This window comes from Crocodylus siamensis, chromosome 1, assembly GCF_052110815.1.
Source record: "Crocodylus siamensis isolate JL-2025a chromosome 1, ASM5211081v1, whole genome shotgun sequence".
Classification (NCBI taxonomy): Eukaryota; Metazoa; Chordata; order Crocodylia; family Crocodylidae; genus Crocodylus; species Crocodylus siamensis.
The window spans coordinates 95,137,503-95,163,943 of record NC_143395.1 but is presented as its reverse complement, the minus strand read 5'-3'; the positions used below and the strand labels follow the sequence as shown (position 1 = coordinate 95,163,943).

At 39.2% G+C, this 26,441-nt stretch overlaps 2 protein-coding genes across 2 annotated transcripts in view; one reads left to right on the top strand and one right to left on the bottom strand.

The window, feature by feature from the left end:
• NT5DC1 (5'-nucleotidase domain containing 1) overlaps positions 1-26,441 on the bottom strand; it is a 262,954-nt gene that overhangs the window by 166,384 nt on the left and 70,129 nt on the right. The gene's annotated exons all lie outside the window — the stretch shown is intronic.
• The window catches only part of COL10A1 (collagen type X alpha 1 chain), a 62,740-nt gene continuing 49,247 nt past the window's right edge, over positions 12,949-26,441 (top strand). The window contains exon 1 of the mRNA XM_090031431.1: positions 12,949-13,139. The gene's annotated coding sequence lies outside the window, so the exon portion shown is untranslated. The remainder of the gene's footprint in view (positions 13,140-26,441) is intronic.

The following is a 26,441-nucleotide window of genomic DNA, read 5'->3' as shown; positions in this document are numbered from 1 at the left end:
TGTTCCCCCAGAAACTGGTGGTCACCCCTGATAAACTTATAGGTGGCCATCAGATTACCCCTGAGCTTTTCCAGGCTAAAGAGCCCCATGGCTCTCAGCTTGTCATCATAAGGTCTGTTTTCCTGACCTCTGATTATGTGCGTGGCTCTTCTCTGCACTCTCTCAAGCTTCTCCACATCCTTTTTGAATTGTGGGGCCCAAAACTGGACACAGTACTCCAGCTGCAGCCTCAGCAAGGCCAAGTACAAGGGGAGAATGACATCCCAAGATTTGCTTGAGAAGCATCTATGGATGCAAGCCAGCGTTTTGGTCACTTTACTAGCCGCAACATCGCATTGCAGGCTCATGTTCATCTTGTGGTCAATGATGACCCCCAAGTCTCTTTATTCCATAGTGCTAGCCAGTGTAGCCTATAAGGATGCTGCAGGTTTTTACTCCTAAGGTGGAGAACCTTGCATTTTTCGATTTTAAACACCATCAGATTATAACTGTTTTAATCTTAATTTGATGGCTATTTTAAAGCACCAAGCACATTTATTACCCACTTGGACTTAATTTTGTTTGCACATAGCAAATGTGATCATATCAGAAATAATCTTAAAGAGCATGCAAGAAGCAGACCTTCCTGCCAGGTTATTTCTGTTTTTAACCAATGACTGCATAATGCGGAATTCCTGGAAGTGGGAACAAGAAGTAAGGAATCTTCCTTCCCAGGGAAAGACCATGCCAACTAAGCTATAAGGGCAGGTTCCCATTTGCTTGCTTTACTTCTGATTCCATGACTCTTGGCCCAGCTTCAGCAGGAGGAATGAAGGAGAACCCAGCCTGCCCTGCCTTTCAGTTCCTGGGAAGCAGAAGATATGAGTTCTAATACCTAGAATGAGAAGGGCTTGGAATCCAGGTCTCCCATTTCTTAAGTGTGTGCCCCAAGTACTAAGGCAACTGGACAAATGGCACTCGCTGCTACCACTACTGCCACCACGATCATCATGTCATTGTTTTTGAGCTGAACTCAATGCCATGGATGTAAATTTGACAGACTTGGACCAGACTTTCAGAAATGCTGTCTACCACATAGTCTATGGTATAACAATGCAGCTAGGCACTTATGCCAGACACAGGGGCAGCAATGGTACCATCATGCAGCTGTGGCAACAGCTAGTCTTTTTTCTGTGCCCTCCCCCAAGTTGGTGCCAGGGATGAATACCCTGTTTAACCTGCCCTAGTTACACAATGACACTCAGCATTGTTATATACACAATTAAAGAATTTTCCCTCTTCACGACCTTTGGTGTCTTATTAAATGGTCCCAGCATCTAAATTAACTGTTAAATAAGTGATCATATGCCCATCTCTTCCCCATTCTCCCCTTTGTTATTTAATGCTCTTCTTCCTAGTCCAGTCAACTAGTCCATAGAAGATTAGTTTGTCTTCTATCTAGTATAAGCACATGAAGTTTATAATATATTAACCTTTAGTTATAAGTTCCCCTCTCCTGACATGAACAGCTTCATATATTCCTAGCTTGTTTTGTTCTTGTTTTCGAGCAGCAGGTATCATTATGATAATCTAGTCTGAATTCCTGTCTAAGACTAGCCATATACATTCATACAGTGATTCCTGAATCCAGTTTGAATTCAGGTGTTCTCTGTTTGAAAACTGAAAAATCCCTGTCTGAAATTAAGTGTCTATAGTATAAAATAAATGAACATACCTAAATTCAGTTTTTGATTAATTTTTGTATTTAGCATATAACTGAAAAAAGTATTCTGTGCTAATAGGCATTTAATACTTTATGCTTTGTTTGCATTCCCATGTTTATACATAATTAAGTTAAAATATTGTTTAATTTACTAAGATAAGCATTAGGAATGCCAGGTTTACAAATACTTGTACAAATAACTCTGACATTTTCTGCATCATAAAACATATGCACAAAGGGTCTGAAGGTTTCCTAGGCCACATTCTTTGAGTAACAGGACAAATTAAAAAACAAACAAACAAGGTTTCTTTTATTATTTTTTAAATATTTCACATTTGAATTGACTTTTTGGGGGGGTTAGATTGCACATCATTTAAGAAAAATAGATTTCTTTAAATTTGAAAGCAACAGTCCATGTCAAAGGAATCTATTAAAATCTTTTTACTTAAATAAAAATAATATTCAACTACTATACTTTTGCTACCTAAACTATAAATAAAGTTGAACCACTGACCTGGGAAGTCATCCTAGCTTGGTGTAGTCATAAACAAGCTACTGATAGCTGTCATGGCTGCTGCTTTAAGCTCCAACCCTCCTTCCAGGGGCTGATCAAAAGAAGGAGCTCTCCAAGGTGGGGGATGCTATGGATTGCCAAGGAAGCCAGGGACAAAGAAGAGCCAGGATCTCTAAGCCTGGGGCTTAACCCTTGTGAAACTATGCCAGGGCTGGCTTCAGGGAATCCTTTAGGAGAGGGATACTGAATAAGGTTTCATCTTGGACAGTCCCAAGCTAAAGTTTCCCTAAAGCCGCATGATACATGATAACAGAAACCAATCAGTTGAATAACTGTAGCTATTTCTTTTTTTCTTAATAAATTATTTAGTTCCAACTGCAAACCATATTTTGCAGAAAAACAAACACAAAACCCCCAATTTCCCTTGCTCGTTCAATGTATTTAACGAAGAAAAGTATTTAGATAGTTGGTTTTCTGCATTTTAATTGAATTCTCATTTTCAAAAAAACAGCATCCCTTTCAAAAAGCCAATTATAAAGAATGGATGTCAAGCTATACAATGCCTATGTATGTCCCTCAGGTTAGGAAAATATAGCACCAAATTTAGTGTAATGATTATATTTAGCTGCAGATCAAAATATTGCAGTGGTCACCAAGAAGTGAAAAATCAGCTTCTTTTTAGCACATACTGAAAAAAAAAAAAGATTGACTGCATAACAAGATTAAAACTAATTATTTCTGGTTTAAATCTAATTAAAGTTCTTAATTTAAATCACTTTAATTAAAATAAAGCCACCCTGTTTATTATCATTGGGTAGTGTAGATCAAGCATCATATAATGCTTTTCATCATTATGTGTTTTACTTGACTATTTTCCTTCCATGCCTTTTGTGTAACAAGTTTTCCCACCAGGCCCAGCAGCACATGCAGAAGACATTGAAGGACACTGAAATGCAGGTAAAGAACATTAAAATGTAAGTAAAAGTTTCACATAATTTCCACTAGAAAAGTGCTTGCATACTTGTACTGAGTAATTAACATATTTATTCAGAAGGCAAGGTAGAGATGCACCTTATAGACTAACACATTGATTTTCAACCAGTGTCAGGGCACCCCGGGGTGCCAAGAGATTCTTTGAACCAGGCTGTGAGGTGTAAGGAGATAAGCAGATAACCATTAGCTCAGGTTTGTTCTTGCTTAGTGACTTCCCCATCGGCTACTGCTTGCCCCTCTGCAAGAAAGTAGGCACTATAATAAATAAGTTGCTTTTTAAAATGGGGTGCTGCTCAGTCTACATAAATTATGGAGGGGTGTGTTGAGTCTAATAAGGGGTGCCTTGAATCTAAATTCTAAGACCCAACTAAAATCAGAGATGTATAAGCTTTCATGAGCCTGAGTTCACTTCATCAGATGTTCATGAAAGCTTATGGGCATGTCCACATATGCATACACATGTGCTTGCAGCAGCTCAAATAGAATTGGTGCATATTTGAGCTGGGACTTTTTACCTCAGCGCATGTGCTCGGACATGCACTTTGTTGTGGAGCACATTGTGCCACTTGGGGCAAAATAACCCTGCCTGGCTCCTCCTGGATCTACAGCCAAGGGGAACTAGAGCCTGGGGCCAGCATCTATGCTGTCCCCAGCAGTTTAAAAAGCTGCTCTGTCAAGTAGCTCAGGGCTACTCACTCTCAGGAGCTTCTGGGACCCAGCCAGTTGGTACCTGGGAACATTACTGCTTGTACCAGCTGGAATGCTGAAGCAGCCCTGAGAGTTCCTGCACCCATTACCTACTGCAGCAGTCTGGCAGTGGGGGCTGCTGCCTGGCTGTGACCTGCTGTGCACCTGCCAGACCCGGATGAGGCATCTGCCCCTCTGGGCTAGCTGCCAGCAGGCTGCTGCTGCAGAGTTGGCCTTTGTAAAGCACTACTGCCATGTAGGATAGGGAATGTTCCTGCCATCTAGGTTCACCTCTTTGTGCTGGCCGAGTTCCTCCTCCTTAGGCCGCTGGAGGGAAACTACCCTCCTGGCCTCCTGCCGGGGCTTAAGAAGGGCCAAGCTCCACCCCTTCCCGTCTCTAGGTTTACCCTGGTTGCCCTAGCAACCAGCACCTGCACAGCCCTAGTGACTGGCAGCTGAGCTTCCCTCTTTTGCCACCAGGGGTCTCCCCGAGCTGTTTCTGCTCTCAGTCACAGGGCACCTACAAGCTCTGCAACAATGCCACTGCCACCTTTTTTCAGCATGGTGACACTGATGCACTTGATGCTAGAGTCTGCTGCAGCAAGGTAATTACCACACTCCAGGAGACTCAATTAATCGAGTCTGTTCCATTGCACTGTAATTACAGCATGTCAGAGCAGCCTGCCTGCATGTGTATAGGCACCCTTCATGCCAGAACTTCTTGACCTGGACCTGAGACCAGTGTACAACTGGGAGGAGGTATTGCAGGGAAAGTTGTGTTTCAGGTGGGGTGTTTTGAATTTCTCTATGGAGATGGCAGATATATAAGACAGCTGTCATAAAAACTGATATGCAAGGATAGAAAATGCTTTGTACAAATGGGACATTTAGAGAATTTAGCTGCCAAACTTGTAGCAAGATTTTACTGAGCATGAACATAGTGCAATTTTCAGAGGCTTGGAATTTTGCCGGATTTTTCAGTTTTTCATTGGAGTGAAAAGGACACATTCTTATTTTCAAGATGGCATCTATGCCAAATTTCAAGGCCCTGCCAAAAAACCCGTGGGGTTTCACAGTAAAATGGTTGTGAAGCTGTTGTTTCATTTATTTTTGAACGTGAGCATGAGCCAAACAACTTATTTTTCCCGTTTCATTCTCTGAAATGATTATGCTGTTTCTGCTGAAACTTTCAAAACACATAATATCACTCATGCAGAGGCAGGCATCTAGCATGGGAAATTGAAGCCCGAACCATTAGTTTTGTAAAACTGTAAGTGATGGAAAGCCAGGCCTTAGAATGAAAATATCCAGCAAACTTAACTGTTGAAATCATTACCCATACCTAATCATTCTCTCACTTTTATTTAGAGCAAGCATATTCTTGCAAATCAGACATTTTTTCCTTTTGTGCTTTACAAAGCAAATGTTTAGAATGGAAGCCAGAACTGGGTTGTTAGCTCATTTCCAGGAGGAGCCAGGCACTAGGACTGCCAAAGGAGGGAAGGAAGGAGAAAGGGGGAAAAAAAGGAAGGGAATAGGACAGGGATAGAAGATAGGTAGCATAAAGGCAGATTTGTTCCTTTGGGATACACTGCATCATAGATTAGATAGGACAAGAAGAGAGCCTGGACCGGATTAATCTTTTTTGCAAAGATTTAATCTGAGAAGGTACCCTCAGGTAAAACATCTTCACTGAAATCATTTAATCTAACAACAAAAACCACAGAGGGCATAACAGATTTCTTGATCATGTGCAGACCTCCACAGGCTTATGAAGCTGTATCCACCAGCATTAAAGCCTTGCTCTTGAGAAATCAACTCTGATGGATGGGCCACTGTATCCAGATGTCTGGGAACCGCCTCCCCTGCCAGATTCTCTTCTCCCAGCTCTCCGTTGGCCAACGCTCAAAAGGCGGCCAAAGGGAACAGTACAAAAACATACTCAAGGTTGCCTTCAAGAACAGAGTAATTGACACGAGCGGCTGGGAGGAGCAAGCTGCTGTTTGGTGTGGCACCACCTGGTCCACCAAGGCATGCACCACTTTGAGGCCCAATGACTTGATACCAAGGTGGAACGGTGGCAGCAGAGGAAGAAGAAGGAGACCAACCTGGGGCTGTGAATCCCACTCCCCCACACAACAACATGCCCCTACTGCCAAAGAATGTGTGTATCCAGAATCAGGCTCCTCAGTTACCTGAGGACCCATCAAGCCTGATGGATGTCATCCTCGATTTCAAGGGACTGTCACTGACAACAACAAGCTACTGGATTCATAAAAGAACTCAATGATACTCCCTCTGAAACGGATATCCTCACAGATTTATACAAGCATATTGAAGGCCACAGAAATAAACTTCTAAAACGTATCTCATTTGTTTTGCTAGGACTTTCACACCTCAACCTGCACAGCCTGTCATACCCTGGACATGGTCTTCAGCCTAGAGTTCAAGATCCAGAACATCACAAACAAGCAACTGACTTGGACAGATCATCACATTATTAAAAGTGTTCAGAGACTGTTTATCTACAAAGTAACAAGAAAGACTTTTGATTTTGGTTCACCATGTATGAACCGAAACAAATTCCAAAGCCTCCTAAAGGACAACTGCACTCTACCAACAGGACAAGAAATCAAGGTCTTGGTAAATCATTTTCTATATACACTAGTCTTGACAATTGATACTAGCCCCCAGCTTCAAACACTCCTGGCTGAAAAGCAAGGGAAAGGAACTTCCCTTCTCCTTTCATCCATAGAAAAAACCCAGTAAGTTTTGGTCAGCTACTAATTAATGTCAAACGGCTCACTCCTGAGCAAGCTCACAGAAAATCTAGCCAAGCCAGATACAAATTCATTTAACTGAAGCACATTTCTCACAAAATAACCATTCTCTCTCCAGTCTCTCAGTTCTAATCCTCAAAGAGAATACACAAAATACCTTTCACAGATAAGCCTATGACCTTCACTTCATCAATCTACTGGATACAAAAAAAATCATGGACTAAATATGGACAGTGGATTTATGACATATTATAACCTGCCTAACATCCGATTCCCCAGATAAACCCTCCATTTTTAACAGCTCTTCCCTCCCCACTACACTCTTGTCTCCCATCTTTTAACTACAGATACATTCATTCCCCCTTCCCCCCACACCTGTCTCTCACCTACTGACCACCTCAATTTACATTTTAGCCGACTGGCTTTCTTGCATACGTATCAGCCTCTGGCTGCTTTACCACTCCAACAAGGAAAAGCACAGGACATCTGCAGATGCTTCCTCAGCCTGACAAAGGGTGTTTGTGCCCAAAAGCTTGCTAAGAAGAATTTTTCCAACTATTTGAGTTGGTCTAATAAAAGATATCAGGTTTACCCAAAGAACCTTGTCTGTTTAACTGAAGCCAACATTCTAGACCAAGCACAATTTGGATTCTGCCCAGCACATAAGACGGAATCCAGCTTCTAGATACTATATCCTAGTGTGACAAACAGCACCTCCTCCACCAAATTCCTCACTTGTGGACTCCTGTATTTTTTAACCTATTCAACCCCTACATGCAGCCACCAGACAAACAGTTCAGATGGACTCATGTGCCAATGATATTCAGAAGTTGCACACCCCTACTCAGCCTTCATCATGTGAGAGAAGTTTCTTGGGGAAGAATTCCAGCTGCCAGAAGCTAAATCTAATCAAGAATCTGAGTGATACTAGTGATTTTGTGACTGTGATTCAGTTTTCAGTTTAAGGAGACCTATCAAATGGATTACTGTATTTACCCAATCATCACGGGAAATGAATGCCTCATCTTAGATCTGAGTACCAGCCTGAGGCAGGTAGCAGGCTAGGACCTAAACCAGAGCTGTAAGACCACTTCCCCTGGGTCAGGGTGGCTCATGGGACAGGGGAGAGTGTATGATGGGGGGAGTGCATAAGGGAGACCACATGGTGAGTGGCTTGTCGGGGGAACATGGAGGAGATTGCATGGAGGACTGGGCGACATGAGGAAGACCACACTGTATGTAGTTTTGGAAGGGGGAGACTCTGCATCCCACTTGTGCAACCCTTTCCCTCTCCCCAGCTCTCACCACTGCTTACCTTTAACTCTAGGTCTGGCTCTGGCCATTCCAGCCCTGACCCAGCTAAGACCCAAGCTGCCATTTCTGCCTCTCCTTGGCCTGGCATGAGGTGACAAGAGGTGGGGAGCAGTGGGCAAGTGGCAAGAAAGGTAGGCACCAGGGGTAGGGCAATGGCAGGGGGGAACAGGTAGAGGAGACAAGGGGAGGATATCTGGCCCCTTGGCCCCCCACTGCTGCTTTGGGGAACAAATTGAAGACAATCATCCAATAATTAAATTCTGTACTTGAAATATTATAACAAATTTATAATTTTTCCATGTGCAGAATGTAATTATTGCGGGGGAGGGTCCTCTTAAATTTGAAGTTATCTTGGATTTAGGTAAATGTAGTAATTCAGTCCACATCTTAGGAGGACTTTTGGATTCATTATTGAAGTCAAACTCTCATATCATAACACTCATGAACAAAGATTTCTATCACCACCAGTTGACTAATAGGTTCCTTTCCTGATGGGCAGTAACCTAGCTAGAATAATTCACCTCTTGGTTAGATTCCACGGGCATGTCCCCATGAGCGGGAATGTGCATTCCCTGGAGACAACTAGCAGCCGCACATATTTGTGCCACTGCTAGTCGTCCCCAGGGAATGCTTGTGCATGTGCACTCTGGCATGCAACAGGTTGCCCCGGTGGTGTAAAGGAGGCTGAGGTCAGCACCTGGGAGGTCCTGGGGCTCCAGGCATACAGAACTTGGTTGGCAGCTGGAGCATGGCTTTGGCTGGCCAGACTCTGGTTTGGGTGGTGCAGGCTGCCACAAACATGTGCCACCCCACTTTTTTCTGGCATAGGTTTTTTGTCACTGAGATCTCCAGTGTCAAACCCCCCACCATGCTACATATAAGCAGCATGGTGAATGCCTGCATGTACAGCACATGCAGTTTGTGGTGCTGCAAACAAGTCCACAATGTCACAAACCTCGTGTGCATGCTCACTGGACACGCCCTATATGCCTGAAGCTTTAAGCACTTAGGACACCAGTCAGATTTCTGAAACATTTCTATCTAATGAAAAAGGCTTTCCCAACCTTGTTTTAGGGTTGTTGGTTGTAGCTGTGTTGGTCTAAGGATATAGACAGACGAGGTTCTTTGGGTATATGTGATATCTTTTATTAGATCAACTACACAGTTGGGGAAATTGTTCTTTGCAAGCTTTCGGGCACAAACAATTTTCTTCAGGCTATGAAGAAGGGTGTTTGTGTCTGAAAGCTTGCAAAGAAAAATTTTTCCAGCTATTTAGTTGGTTTAATAAAAGATATCACATTTACCCAAAGAACTTTGTCTTCCCAGTCTTCTCAAATTTGTTCTCCACTTTTGAAACTCGCTTCCCATGTGATTTAAAATAGTTCAATGTCTTGTTCTCATGTTCAAGGTGATCTATAGTCTAAGGCTAACTATCTAAAAGACTGCTAGAAGTTGTAGAATAAAGACCATGGCTGGTAACTACACACCTCTGGCACAGCAGAACTCTCTAGCAATAATGCTTAACCTAGCCAGCCCCACAGGTAAGATGAATGGTATAGGCCAGTCTGCAGACTGGTTCCCATGGACAGGGTCAGTCTGTGGAGCTAATTCAAGGCAGGTTTGGCATATGGGGCCTACAAATGCTATTCAGCATATCAACCCAAGCCTGCACTCAGGATCCGATTGCAAAGCAACCCTGATCATCAGCCCAACCTTGTGCACTGGATCTGGCTACAGAGTAACCCCGCATGCTGGCCCCCATGTTGTCAATGGCATCTGATACATGGGGCTCCCCGTTGTTCCAGTCATTTGGCATTAGGGGAGTGGTACAATGCTGCAACTGTGGGGACAATGGCAATTAATGCTGCCACTATTTTTCTACCACCAAATTTCTAGGCCCGTGACAACCCTGTAGGCTTCTGGTTGAGCTACTGCTCTACAGTAATAGTAAAACTCATCTATGTTGGGGAAAGGACTCTCCACAGCTGTATAATGAACATCCTCAAGAACAATGAACAAACCTAACCATCTTCTACTGCAAATACATGCCAATACAAGTATTAAAAAAAAACAAGCTAACAAAATAAGACTGTGCATGCTTCTCCCCCTTGGGGACAAAATATAGAACAAATAATGTGCGACAGATGTTAGTCCTTTTGCCTAATGCACTACAGGAATTACTCAGAAACTAGAATTATGTGTGGTATATTAACCTGAATGGAACAAAACAGAATAGAACAGACTGGAGGGAACAGGACAGACTAATTCAGGCTTGAGAAAGCAGGAGAGGGCCTGAAATCACTGGACCCTACTCCCTTCCAGAACCTAGAACAGGACAGAGATTCCTGTTTCTCAAACTTCACTCCTTCATCAACAAATAACTATGAAACTCACTAGCAAATTGTATGTTTTATCTGTTAAAAGAAAAAATAACAACTTGGGAAATGGTTTTAAATGAGAAATCAAAAAATCCCATATTAAGAGAACAATAAAATTACACAATCAAAAACTGAAAAGTGAGGAAAACCCAGTATTAATTTCTGTGTCTCATGTTATTTCAACTCTTAGGTTCTTATACAATAGGTAAAAACTATATAATAATGCAACATAGAATTTTTCCATGTTTTCTGCCTCATTTAGTGCACAGAACAGATAGTGTCTACAAAACAGAAAGTTACTCATTGGGCTGGTCTGCATGTGGCTGTACGGCACTATCGCTACTGCACCATCAGTTAGGAAAGGAAAGTTGTAAATGACGGCACAGTAACAGCCCGTACTGCACCATGCTGACTGTGCACATTTTTTTTTGCCGCTATGTCCTGGTAGTGACCTGTTATAGTGGGGGAGTGCATCACTATGGTGACACAGCTGTGGCATCACGGTTCGTTACCACCAACGCTATGTTGCCATAGTTAATTGTTATGATGATGTAGCATTTTGTGTAGATGCGCCCAATGTTTTGCTTCATCTTCAACATCTACTGTATGATCTACTATCTTCACATTCTTTATAACCTTCTCTGTATTCAGAACACAGTATTAGTGTATTTGTTGTTTTTTTTTAAGTCATCATTTTTCTATGTAATGTCTGAATGCTTAAATGCTTTATCACCACGTTGCTTTATCACATCCCTGTGAGATAAACTGATCTCATCACCCAAGTTTTTACAAGGTGAGGAGCTGAGGAACCATGTGGAGCCCCATGTGACTAAGCTCATAAATATTTGTTATTTTGAACTTACCATCAGAGTGTTATATTTATGGCTTTTTGCATGGTTAAAGCACAGCTTAGTTACAGTTATAAGGGCATCCGATATTTCCAAAAAAATCAGCCCCTGGTATCTCAAAAGAGGCACACTGAAAGTGAGCAATATACAATTAGTGGAAACTTCCAAAACATTTGGTTTAAATGATTTGAGGATATTTTTTATTAAAGTCAAAGGAAGCTTTGCCCTTCACTTTAATGGGAGAATAAGCACAAGCTCACTCTGCAGAGGTAAGATTATAATGCCATCTTCTGGGGCGAGGCTTAATGGTCTTTAGCATAAGTATATTCTCTTCCTGAAATCCTGCTTCATTCCCTATCAAAATTTCAACTTCTCCAACCAATGTAGCAAGACTCCTATACTATCATTTGCTAACCAAACCAAATTCCTTTCCTAAGTACCATCATCCACCCCATGCCTGATACATTCTATAGAAAAAAACAAAACAAAACGTATGATCATATAATCCAAGGGTTTATCATAGGCTTACTGTGTACAAGATGTGAGGCAAATTAATTAAATTTGAAGTTCATGTCATGGGGTATATATAATCTTAAACTCACGGTAGTCACAGTCAAAGCTTTCATATACTTCAGTGGGGTCAGACTGCACCCACCATATTCAGTGTTAGATTGAGAATCCCATTTTAATTTATTGAACTGGAATGTAAATTTCAAAACCACACAAGTGGAAATGGGTGGAAAGGCAAGACTCCAAGCCACATCTGGATTGTACTGAGGCTTGATCTCATGCTCAAATGCTCTAATGGTGTTAAAGGACAACATTGTGCTACCATTTTAAGAGCTTTACATTTGATCTTCTGGTCCCATTTTTTCTCCCAAGTCCATGGTAAACCCTCAGAACACTCTGGAGACAAAGCTCTCTCTATTCCCCTGATGATGAAGTGCCTTGTATTAAATAAGTGTGAATTCTACAGACAATTAAGGAGAAACACTTTGTGACTTAGAGTAGACTTTAATGTAACCTTCTTTGACCATAAGAAAATGGCTGAGACTTGGGCATCAGAGAAGATCTTTCCATCTAGACATTCTCTCTCTCTCTCTCTCTCTCTCTCTGGGCTCCAAAATAAACTATTCAAATGGAGAGGTGGTATTAGAGGGGAATCCTAACTATGCTCTTGGCTCCCATCCTAAAATTTATAATTACTTCTCTTAGGACCCTACTCATACCTCACTTGGGCAAAACTCCTGTACACATTAAATCTAGCTGATGCATAGACACATCTCACACAATATTGAAATGATAGATGACAGATGTACAAGCCACAGCAAAATCTCCCATGAACTGCCTAAACATTTTTGAAATCTGAACTCTGATACTATAACACAGAGCAATAAATACACTATGTTGATGATGCTTTTTTCCCTAAAATACACAAATGATTTTGATTGATTGAATTAGAAACACTAGAGAATTTCTTTTCCAAACCATAAAAGCCTATCCTAGTCTAAACATGTATGCCAAAATAAACATCACACGGTCCTTAAAATTAAAAAGTAGGATCAGATGAATAAGAATGCCCAATCCCCTTCCACCTCTTATACAGAGCCATTTAGTTCTAGGAAACAAAAAATTATTTTCTCCTGGAACTAAAACAGAAGGCAGACCCATCACTCAGTAGCCAACATATGATTCAGCTTAGCTTGCATGAAGAAGTTAAAAAGTCCAAAAGCTCCCAAAAAAGGGCTCTTGAATTAGAGGGCTGCCTTTTTAACCCTCCTGAAATGCCTGCTGCGAGTTTTCTGAGAGCCATGCCTGCTGCAAGAGGAGTAACTTTGAGATAAGAGAGTGGTGGTGACTTTCAGGTGACAGCCAGCCAGCATTCACTCTCTCTAACCAGGAACATCTTTCATTCAACTAAAGGTAGGACACAAATGAATTAATGTAGACAGACATTAAAAAGATTTAAAATGCCATGACAAACATATATAGCACTTATGAAAATAGCAATTGCAATTTTCCAAAGACGACATTAATGTAAAAAAAGCACAGCATCTATTAAGGAAAAAATATTCAATCCTTATTACATAAAAAGAAGCCTTTTAAAACATGCTGATTGATTTAAGCTCATATTTCATCATCCGTTATAGCAAGTCCTGAATAAGTAGTAATAAACATTACTGAGAATAGGAAAAAGACATTCCATTCAAGTCTCGGAATATGATACAAAATGTAAAAATACCACCAAGTATTCCACTTGTGCAAATTCAACATTTGAATAACAAAATGATTTAGCTGAGCCTTTCTATGCCTTTAACATTCTTCCATGTAATGTGCACACTCAAGAAAATATTTGTGGTGTAATCTACTTGTGCTTCCAGTAAGATACATCTTAAATTGTTCAAAGGTTATGCCCTAATTATTAAACAAACTGAAAGCAGTGCCACATTCCATTAAGAGTAAGCACACTGGATTTTTAATAGCCTAATAATTTTGTATCACTAACACTGGGTATTTCCTGTAAATTCAAAAGCAGCAGGTTTAAAGTAGCCCTCACAACAAATCTTATATCATAACATTTCTTTTCACAACTCTCTTAAAAAAAAGAAAGGAAAAGAAAAGAACCTGCTATATTGAAAGTACTAAAGGATTTAATTGAAAACATATTCTTCATTTTCCTTTAATGATTTCAACAGGTTTTCAAATAATTTTATTTTAAGTACTTTGCCAATGTTAATATTCCAAGAGGTGAATAAGTGTCTTATGATAGCCTTTTTAGAAAAAGCTGCACCAGTTAGGACGTTCAAATTACGGTACAGTCAAAGCTGCTTTACAAATTTACTTTACAGTAGATTATATCTTTAAAAATGCTTTGAACTGACACTTGGTATTCAAGCTTCCTCCTCTTTCAAAATTTCTTCTAAATCTTGTTGGCTGTTTTTTGTTAGAACATGGCCAAGAAAGGGGAGGGGGAAAAGGGAGGAGGACTTTTTCTGGTTTCAAGTATTTTTCTTCTCATAGTCTACTGAAAAACAGCAACTTTAAAAATGAATTTCAAATGCACTTAATTCTTACTTTTGACTGAAACCTGTTCAATAATTGATTTTGGTTTTTCTCTTTTATCACTTAAAATTATCTGTTGAGTTTTAAGGTTTGAAAACTGGCTAATGAACAGATAAAATAAAGTCGCAATGCAGATTCCAGATCACCTTCCCAATGACGCTATTACAGCTGCACACTATGGAGCAAAATAAGAAAGAATAACATTTCTGAGGAAATCACCACAACAACTGCAAATATAATCTTAGGGTGCATCTATACAAGACGCTTACTGTGGAAGTACTTAATTAGCTCCAAAGTAAAGTGGCACTGTCTACATGTGGATGCCTATTAGGCCGGAGTAAACTAATTCTGCATAGGACAATAATGTCAGATACAAGTACCATCCTATGGCAGAGTTCTTTACTCTGTTGCATGAGGGTGCTACACGAGGGGCTGCTTGCCAGCTAGCCTCGCACTGTATTGCCCTTGTGCCCTAGCCAGCCCCTTTGTAGTATGCTGAGCTGGGGCTGACAGGCCGACCCCCTGGATTCCCTGCCAGCCAGGGCTGTGCCACCCCAGCTCAACATATTGCAGTCCCAGATACACGTGTAAAAGCTGAGCCTGGGAACAATAAACTCCAAATCAAACTGTTATTTTCATGTGTAGATGCACAACTCAGTGTATTACTGCTGGAGGCACCAAATTTTGTACTGTAAGCAAACACTGGCAACGTAAACAGTATATAAAGGTCAGGTTGAATTTACATTAAATTAATCAGTCTATAAGTGCCCTTATGCTTAATATCAAATGACACAATAAATAGAACCCTGCAGGTTAGAATACACAATTCTTTTTCTTGTAGATCAAGCTGAATCAATGCATGCTGGGACATCACTCTCCAAGGTGCTCATTAGATTCTTTATTTTAGGAACTGAGAGACTCATTGCAAGTGGCCCCATTGCCACCCATGTTCTTCATCTCTAAAATAACTACCAGTATTTATTGTGACAACTTTGAAGAACTTCTGATACTGACAATCATACTTCACTCTCTCACAGACTGGAATGAAACACTGTAAAAGCTCTTGTGTACTCAGCTGCAATTTTGCTGCACTATGAAAAAAAAGTTATTTTGAGCCACAGCTATATCAGTCCTTGTTTCAAGACTTTCAAATGTTTCTGGGCTTAGTACAATGACAGACATGCCCCAAATGTACTGAAATGGAGATGGCTGAAAACAAAACAAGAAAGTAATTAACAACTGTTTGAAGAGCATTTATACATGAGCAAAGAAAAGATTAAAAACATCAGGTATTTCAGTTACACCCCTCAACTGCATCCTGTCTCAGTCCACTGAACTTGACTTTAATAGAATAGGCCTTTATGAAAGTGCTAAATGCAGGCTGGCACAAGAGCCATGCTTTGTTTTCCTTTTTACTCAGTTAGAAAGTAGGCTTTTTAAGTGGTTCAACTTTTCTTTACTCAAATCACTTATTGCCTTCACAAACTGAGTAACAGTAACTGCATTATGTAAATTCATTGTCATCACACTGTCCAAACGTTAGCTGGCCTAATGTGTTACAGGCAGTGTTGTGCTATTACAATGTGAATCTACAACCCAGTTCAGCAAGATACTAAATCATATAGGAAAGCGGTACCATACAGAGAGCCATAGAAAAGAGATGGATTAGGTATTCCAGAGGTGCTTACAAACCATGATGATGAGCACAGTATGACAGGATGGAGGCAACCACCAAAGAATGTTAAATTTAGACACATGGTGAAGGGATCAACTGTTTAAGACCTTTTGACTTCTGATATTCTTATACGTAACATAAAAACACATTCACATACACTGACTACTTCTCCAAGAGCATTTTTCTATCACAGTATAGCTGATGTATAACTGGACATTAGTTTGTCCAGCTCCATCTATCTTGAAGCAATTCAGGATCTTTGCTTCCATATTAAAAGGGCCAAGCTGTAGGCTTTGACATTTGTAATAAACTAACATTGTAATCCTTAAAAGACAATTTTTACTTATGCAGGAAGCTCAGCCAGCTTGTCACAAAGACCAGAATTGCTACTGTCTTTTGAACAGGATGTGCCAGCAGTTTCTCTCTGAAAGAGTTAGTAAAGTGGTTTAGCATGATTGGTCATGCAAGTTAATGATTCTGCTTGCACTGTCAGCTATGACACATTTGTTAAAGTAGTGGTCCAAATTTCTTTGTGGTGTAAGTCCATGCATGTGGAATGGACTTGGCAGATGGTACAGATATGGAAATCACACATTAGGTTCCATTGTGCCTTTATCTGCATGTGTAGAGGGGACTATAGAGTCTTTTAGAGATCTATTGTTCACTGTAAGATCTCCAATCATTCATCAGTGAAGTTTTACTTTTGTGAAGTTTTGTGTTGTCAAAAATGTAGTTTTTAAACCAGTCCTATATTGTCTGTGTTTGACTGGTTATCCTAGCACAGTTGCTCATCTTTTCTGTATTTTCTTTGTTGTGAAATTCAAACAGAGATCCCTTACTTCTGTATTTCATTTATATGACAATGGCAAAACTAACTACAGAGCAGTTTGGTTTTTGTTTTATAATTCACTTTCAATTATCTTTTAAGTTAGCAAATATGTTTTTTTCCCCCTAGACCAACCTATTCAAACCACTTTAATATTCTTCCTAGTGGATTAGGATAGGGATTAGCAGTATACAGCTTATGGTACCATTTTATTCAGATCCCACTGTTGGGGGCTATGGGGAGGACTTCTGTAGTGTTTTGGTGGCAGATGTTTTGCTCACATAGCAGCCAGGCAGCAGCAAATGGATCAGGAGCACCATCCCACTTCAAACACGAGTTAGGTTGTTTCAGTCCACTAATTGTAAAACATCACAGAGACTGCTGGATTAGAAGTAACTATTATACATAATATATCTTGATTTTAGTGAGCCTATAAATCAAGCCCTATATGATAAATTCATTAGCAAAACTAGGGTAATAGTGGTTTAGATGAAGTTACTATAAGGCAGCTGCACAACTAGTTGAAAACCTGTGTTTGAGATCTAATTTTCAACAATTTGAAGTTAAACTGGAATTATAGACTCCTGGAGGACACGTCTTGGTATATCTTGTAGTATTATCATTAATAGACTAAATAATGAAATAGAAAGCATGTTTTCTAAGTCTCTAGAGAACACCAATCTGAAAGAGATTGCAAACACTTTTGAAGACAGGATCAGAATTCAAATAATGAAATTATATGGACAAATGCAAATATGATCAGGAAGGTAATTTCCAAATGCAGAAATAAAAATGGTGCCTATGAAAAAGTATAGGCAGCAGTTCTGCAGAAAAGGATTGGGGTGTCCTAGAGGAAAACACATTGAATACAAATGAAAAATGTTATGCTGTTTAACTATAAAAGTCAAATGTCATTACCAAGTGTTGAATAGAAGACAGAGGGAAGAATTACTTTTCCCTACTCAGCACAGAAAAACTCTCAGCTAGAGTACCATTATCCAATTTTGAGCAAGACACTGTAAGAAAAAAGATATAAGCAAACTGGAGAGCATCCAGAGGAGCACAAGAAAGAGCAAACATGATAAGCATGGAAAGATTGAAAGAATAAGTGTAAAAAAAAGAAAACGAAGGCAAGACATGATAAAAGTTTTCCAATGTGCAAAAGATTGTTTAAAAGGGAATGGCTATTACATGTTTTTCTTGTCCCTTGCTTGGATGCTTATCTTACTGGGGTGATCTGACTCCAGCTGATTTCCTGCCCCTTGGGCAGAGGGCTGGACCCGATGATCTTGCGAGGTCCCTTCCAGCCCTAATGTCTGTGAAATCTATGAAATCTATGAGAATAGGGCAAACAGTAATCAGATTAAAGTAAGGGAGATTTTGGTTAGACTTTAGGGAAAAAAATATTAGGATAACTAAGCACTGGAAGAGGCCATGTAGTGCATATCTAGAATCACACCACTGGAAGTTTGTAAGAACGTTACAAAAACTTGTGAGGAATGGTCCTGACTGTGCCTCACAGATGGCTGAATGGACTGGGTGAACCCCTGAAGTTTCTTCTGACCCTAACATTTCAATTATTCAGTGGCCACACCAGAAAAAAAATTTGCAACCAATTTCATTTTCCACAGTGGTGATAAAATCGATCCTTTAGAAGCAGGGGTTCTTGTATGGTTTACAAGACGAATGGTTTATAAGAAGAAAAGGAACCATTTTAGTTCTATGTTAGTGGCTTCCAGACCTTTAATAATAAAAATAGTTTGCTATCACTTGAAAAAGTTAACTGCAAGGAGCTATAGTCTCAAAATTGACTTTTCAATCTTGTGTCAAATAATGTGTCCAACTGATCAGAATAGCTGGAAAACTCTCCAAACCCTAAGAACGAGACAGCCACATAAACATCTTATATCTGTATGTACTATTGCTGCATCAGCCCTTGTAATTCATTTTGTTACTCAGATGGGAAAAGTTGCATTTGCTCTAAAATTGGAAGTGCCAAAAATATTCAATGACAATTCTTCTAAGCTTTGCATCAGTGGTGATATGGAAAATGTTCCAAGTGTTTCCAAAAATGGGACAAAAATTCAGGAATTATTTCCAGCAATTGCTCCAATATAAGTACGTATCACTATGACATTCACACTGATAAATTAGTCAGTGACACTTAGAAGCTCATTTAATTTTATATATTTACTCCTTTATAATATAGGACAAAATACCTTTAGTAATAACAGGATATCTATTATAAATACAATAATCAGGTTCACCAGCAGGGTAATATATGACACAAATAGAAATGAACTAATGATTATTTTTGGTTTCATCAATCTGGCAGTAAACCACTTTGTATACATAGGTAACATAACCATATGGCAGACAATTCTGTGGACTAGATCAGGTAATAATTTGCTAGGAGGAATAGATTTATCATTCCCGTTGATCAGATCAGAATGGATTTATTAAAATGAAAATGAGGAAGGCAAATTCTGAACAAAAATATAATTTGCTGGGATTACGATATTTTGAATATCAAAGAGAAAAAGACGAAATATTATCCAGAACATGATAAAATTTAAATTTCCCTCTGTGTTTATACTTTGATATCACCAAGGATATCATTCAAAGTGGAAAATATGGAACCTGAAAACAAGCATTCCTCCTGGATTTGAAATAAAAAATATCAAGAAAGCAAAAGCAAACAAGAACTATAATCAATTACTGCAATAAAGAAGCAAATATAACAGCCTTGGGGAAACTTTTCTACCCTATAAGTGGTAGCAGAAGATGAGCCTGCAGGCTGCACTAAGACAAATTATATAATAAAGTCAAGTGTCTAATTTGTTTAGTACTTAGACTAGTAACAAGCTCCATTTAGTGTAAGTACTCTTTTGGCCTTCTTCAAGAATGAATACACAGAACCCTTCAATGTTGGTGATTTGTATTCCCCAGGAAAGTTATTGTTTACAAGTCATTTTCAATAAGACAGCATGTGCTAAGTGCCAACTTTAAAGTGGGTAGTCCCAGTCTGAAAGAAACCAAAAATATTTTATTTTAGCCTGGCCTAATGGGATCCTTAATGTTTTTGACACAGTGGTACAGTATTCAACAGACTTAATATAACTACCTGGTACACACAAAATAAGCTTAGTACTTGACTGCCTTGGTCACAAAGATTTAATTCTTTTTAAGCGGCACCTCTGCACAATTTGAAACAAAACAAGCTTTGTATGAAGGATAGAGTTGCATGTCACAAGACAAGTTCTTGTCTGAAAATTATTCAATTTGTACTTTTCCCCTCTATTTTACAATGATGTCAAGTTAAACAGATTCCACATATTATGTAAAGCTTGTACAACAATGGAGTAATATTCAGCAATATTAATAATATGTACCAAGGCATCTGTGGGTCCAAGTTTAAAAAGAAATAAAAAAGTGGGGCTTGAAGATTTGTTTTTACTTAATCCATGATATTAAAGGACTACTAAGAGAGGAATGTATCCTCACACCATGCAGTGTGGTACCACAGATTAAACCTTAATCTTTGAAATGCACCTGAAGGAAGATCAGATGGAAATCAGAATGAAGCAGTGCTAGCTGTGCATTCTCACCCCACAGCTGTATGGCAGGATGGCATAATATAATTTCAAGGTAGGATGTACTGAAGATGGCAGTATATGTGCTACTTAGCTGAAAACCTAGCAATGCACGCTAACTAGAAGCATGTGTTCCTTGGAATCCAGGTGCGTGTCTAGAGTGCTAGCATGCTCCTTGTTAAAGTAAGCTTATATCAGAATCTAGACAAACTACTACGCTATTGTAGAACTGAAGGAAAAGTTGTTACATTCATGTAATGACTGCCAAGGTTAATTAATATTTTCTATTCTAATCTAAGAGTCAATAATTGGAATGTAATTCCCCAAACTTCATCATTACATTTTAGATACATCCTGTTGTTAAAGTACTCGGGCTCTTAAAACCTGCTTAAGAAAGCTCAGTTACAAATATTCTTCCTATCAAGCTGAAATTGTTTAGCATTCCCTTTTTTCCCCCTGGAAGAAAAGTTAACATCATCCTTACTTTCCAATTACAACAAGGAAAAATGTTTTGAGAAGATAAGCAGTTTCTCTATCAGCATGCAAACTTTTCATACTTCTCTAAGTGATGAAGAAAAGTATTTTCTAGAGCTACCTGAGTAGACATTGATTGAATTTTGTTCATTTGCTACTTGCCTTAAACATTCTCTCCATTCTATGTTGGAAAAAGTATTTAATGAAAGTAATACAAGTCACAGGGAGGCAAAACTCATATGTTAAGCCAAAAAGGGACAAAGTTAACAAGCACGCAAGACTACTGCCAATTCCAAACATTCAAAAATTGGGTGAACAGTCAAAACTCATGAGTTTAAATTAACAAAAGATAATCGTTCTTCTCCCTGACTACCCATCATAGTCTTCCACAAGGTTCCTTTGCACCCTTGTTAGTCTATCTTCAGCACCTCACGTTCCTTTTTTTTTTTTGCCTTTACGGAAAGAAATGGAAGAATACATATGTTCTCTTCTATGCCCAAGCTTCTATAAATTCCTGTATAGTTGCTTTCATATAAATGGGAACTTCTTAGCTCTAGCTGTAAGCTACACAACGCCAGATCAAAAGAGGATTGCTTCTTTGCTGTTCCAAAGCTTCCTTCCAATTATAATAAACAAGCAAACTTCTTAGTGAAAAAAATCATTAGTATATTTTTTTAGGGTTAATAAGCTAAGATATTTTGATAATATGCAAAAGTAGTGTACATACTCTGTTTTTAAGATTTCTAGGTCTCAAATGGCAAAGACTAACACTTAGTAGTGAAATATGTCCTAAATTTAACAGAGAGAAGGTCAAATACTTTGAAAGGAGCCTTGCGATTTACAGCTCCTCCAGTTTTCAGTGACCAAACTGAAGTATTTTGACATAATTACCATGCAGCATTTTAAATTATAGGAGCACTTTTTTCAATTCTAATGGGACTACTCAGAGAACAAAATACTTACTCAGCATCCATAAAAGTGTAAGACCCTATATAAACAGGGACATACTCTAGAATTTCCATTTTCACATGCAAACTTTATAATAGTTGTGCTATTTTTCTTACTCAAACACATGCAAAAATGTGCATATAAAACTATAGGTCAGTATTATACAGCAGGAGGTAACCATAATGTTTATACCACTGGTATCACTTCCCTGCCCTGCTGGCAACACTCGTACCAATGCAGCCCAGTATGCCATTAGCCTCTTGGCAACAACGGCACACTGCTGACTCATATTCAGCTTATTGTCCACTCACTGTAACCCCCAGGGCCTTTTCTGCACAGCTGCTGCTTAGCCAGTCAGTCCTCAGGCTGGAGCAGTACATGGGATTGTTCTGTCCTAAGTGCAGGACTTTTCACTTGTCCTTGTTGAACCTCATGAGATTTCTTTTGGACCAATCCTTCAATTTGTCTAAGTTGCACTGAATGCTAGCCCAGCCCTCCAGCATATCTATTACTCCCCCCCAGCTTGGTGTCATCTGCAAACTTGCTGAGGGTGCACTCTGTGCCATCTTCCAGGTTGTTGATGAAGACATTGAACAATATTGGCCCAAGGACCACCCACTGGGGCACTCCACTTGATACCAGCTGCCAATTAAACATCAAGCCATTGATTACTATTCTCTGAGCCCAGTGCTTTAGCCAGTTTTCTACCCACCTTACAGTCCACTGATCAATTCCGTACTTCCTTAGCTTACCTGCAAGAATGTTGTGGGGGACCATATCAAAAGCCTTGCTAAAATCATGTTATACTTATTCTTAGCAGTCATATGAATAATCACCACTTTCGCTATAGTATGATAGAAGTACCATGAATCATGTACCTACCTGAAACTGTTAAGATTAAAGATTATCTTAAATAGAAGAAAGATTTTAAGTATTCCTCTACTATAGACTATATTTCTTTTAATATAAAAAAAACTTATTGCACAAGAGACATTAATATAAAGTTGGTTCGAGAATTAATATCAAGTTGGTCCAATAGAAGATATCACCCACAACAATTCTTTCCTCTCACACTGAAGAATTAAGATATATAACTGATAACAGTTATGTATGTTGTCATTAAATACAAGTGCTTAGTCCCAGTAAAGTCAACTAGGCACATCAGTACACCCATTAAGTACATATTTAAGTATTTGCAGGTAAATGAACAAATATAATTGTCAGTAGCCTTCCAAGAGCAGGACTGTAGTATCTTCAGAAGATTCAAGTACTTTTTCTATAGAATCATAGATAACAGTACCAAAATATAATGTATTTAATTTAAAATAAGTAAACAGTATTATGTTTTTCATTTCCTACCTATTTTAAAACATTTAAATAGGCATTTTCAGACAGCTTGGACAGCCATCATACCATGTCCTTTTAAAGCTCCTGCAGCCAAAGTAAACACTTGATGCTTCATATGCAAAGGTCAGTTGGAAAGGGAATTTACAAGTTTACCAAATATAACTAAGTTAGAATGGCTATATTAGGGATGGGAACATATTTATATATTTTTATTATTATTCCCAGATTGAAGGTTAAGCTTTAAAAAAAAAACAACCAACAACAACTAGAAATGCTTGATTTTAGCAGGAACAAGTAAGGTAATATTTGATTTATAGATGATTGACAGTAATTGTACTGAACCCCACACTTCCTGAGCTTACACAATGACTTTTGGAAGTTAAAGGGTTTCCGTGATAATAGGCACTGTTAAACATTTGCCACATGAAGGAAATTCTTAGTGAAGGATTCAGTTCCCCTGCTAATTTTTAATTTGACATCCTCTGGTATTTGGGTAAAAAACTGCTATTATAGGTTAAAATACATATTTTTTCTATTCTCATAATAAAACATGGTGCAATTATTCTTGCTACAAATTTATTTTTGAAACTCAGCAGCCACAGGGCCCTGTAGGTGTCATTTCCTAGTTCTAGTGTATTTTGTGGGGCAAATGTCAAAGGGCAAGATTTAACGGCTTGAGGCAGCTGACCAGGACACACAAAATGCCCCGAGGAGCATTACAGCTGAGATGCTGCAATGGCTAGGGGACAAGAACCTAAGTAATCTACTGGAGACTACAGTTGCAAAGAATGCAATCAAATTTCTGAAAAGCTTTAAATGTGTAAGGGGAAAACTACTACACCCTACCAGTCACAAATAGATCCACTATCCTGAGTTTGTTTGCATGCATCTTGGCAACTCACAGCAAAGGTTTGATTTCCATGTTTGAAAACCTATGCTGGATTGCTTTCAGAAAAATTTTCCAGTTGCAGGTTCAGTCAAAAGTATGTGAATAGAAACTCTGTGTGACACTCAGTGTAGGTCAAGTTTTCATCCTAACGGTGTCCCATTAGTGACTCATTTTTCTTACCACAGTTAAATTTTGTGCCATAGACTTTACTATTTAAGTTCACTTACAAGGTAGAAAGATACACTTTCACCTTTTTTAACTTCATTATTCTAACAGGAAACCTTTGATTAAAGCAGGACTTCTGTCAATAAGGGCATATCCCAGATTCAGTAGACACTAGTCTCAGAAGTAAAGGTTAGTCTAGACATTCCATGCGGTGGAAAGTGCAGGGTCTGTCATTTTATTTCCTGTCAATTGAAAGGTAGATGATGTATATCTGTAAACACCCTGAAATAGTTTTGAAACAATGTTTAACTTTGTTTTGTGTTTTTTTGGGTTTTTTGGAAAATATTTGTGGGGCGGCGTGCAAAACTAGAGGTTAAACGTATCAGGTTATTTTAAAAATACATATTAATTAATATTTTTCAAAAGTTCATTAAAATATTTAGGAGTAAAGATGTTTCTCTGTTTTTAAACTCTGAACCAATATGTAATCAAAACAAGATGTCCTGCCAGGGAAAATATATTTTGAGAACAGTTCGAGCTTCTTGTGCTGCTGTGGTTATCCATCAGAGATAATTTGGTTGCCATATAAAGAAAAAAAGGAAGAAAATATTTGAAAAAGCAAAAATTTTTAAGAGTCTGACATTCAAGTCTTATGAATAACACAGAAAGTATGTCCCTGTTTCCTTAAGAAAAGAGAATTACAGCTTGTTTTGCCTTTTCAGATAAAGGATTTTAAGTCAGGGGTGTCAACACTGGATCTGGTCCTCAAAGCCCTATCGTCCAGGGTCCAGTGCTGCCCATGGGTCTGGGAGTTGACCAACAGGCAGCAGGCAAGACATGCCAAATGGCTCCACACACCAATTCCAAGTCATGTCTCAGAGCACTAAAGCAACCACTGCCTGCAGCACAGATCCAGAGCATGAGCATGCCATTCTACTGCTCTGGGGCTGCACTGTACACAGAGGCTGCTCCAAAACTCAAAGACTGTGCTGCAAACAGGGGGACCCTGATGCATCCCTAGATCCAGGAGAGGCAGGCCCCCTTGGCCAATCAGTGGTACAGGGTAGAGCTGCTACCACCTCAGCCAATCAGCAGCAACGGGTGAGGCCACCAAGCTCCTTGGCTAATCATCAGCAAGGGGTGACGCCACTGCAAAAAGGCCCCTCCCTTCCTCTTCTTCTGGGAACCCTGCCCCTCCTGGTTGTGTACTGCCCTACCTCTAGGCACAGCCAACAGAATTATGAGGACAAGTGACTGAGCTGTATTTCCACCAATGAGCTGAAAAACAGGACTTTTTGCAGTTCAGTCCCTATGAGAAAAGGACAGGGGACAAAGGGTTTAAAACAGAATGGTCCAGTATGAAACAGGACCAATGGCCACCTAGCTTCCCATGGCACCCACTCCACACATGGTCAGAATCCAGAATGCAGAGCCAGTCCATGAGTACAATCTGGCCTATGGACCAGCTCTCTACCAATAATCTCTTCCTATTTTAAGTAAAACACAGTGTTTTCAGATATATCTTTCTTTTAGTGTATGTTAAAATACTTCAGATGTGAGATGAGTTTTTTAGGTCAGCTGTGAGAACTTACTGATGTCAACAAATGAAGATGATTTGGTATATAATCTTTAGTGATCCTATTCTCTCATAAATTCTCCTACATTAATATATAAATTCATTTTGAATCACATTTTGCAACAGTACCCCAGAATTTGCAGCCTCATATATATATAGCCTAAATGGGTTGTGGGATAATTTTTCTTCTTTTAGATGCTAATGGCTATGAAATATCATATATTGTTATATCTATATATCATAGAGACACATCTAGATAAATGCATACGTTTAATAGTCATATATACACTGCGTCTAAAAGATAGGATGTGTATACTAGGCTATGCACACAGAAGTGGAGAGCATAGCATAAATACTGTTCAGTTGGAAAAGGACAGCTTAAAAAGTCACCCTAATATTAAAAACATGTCTTGAGAGGGATATATAAGCAGCTGATATAAAGATCAATAAAAAAATTACCAACCTAAAATATAACGTTTCTACTTTTGCTATATCTTTTACAAGGGTATATTATAATATACATTAAAAGAAAATTAAAATCTCCTATGATCTGAAGTGGAAGTCTCTCACCCTATTCTCATTAAGAAACTGGGGGACTGTGGTGTCAACACCTACACAGTCAAATGGGTCGCCAATTGGCTGAAGGGCCGTACCCAGAGTGGTGGTGGA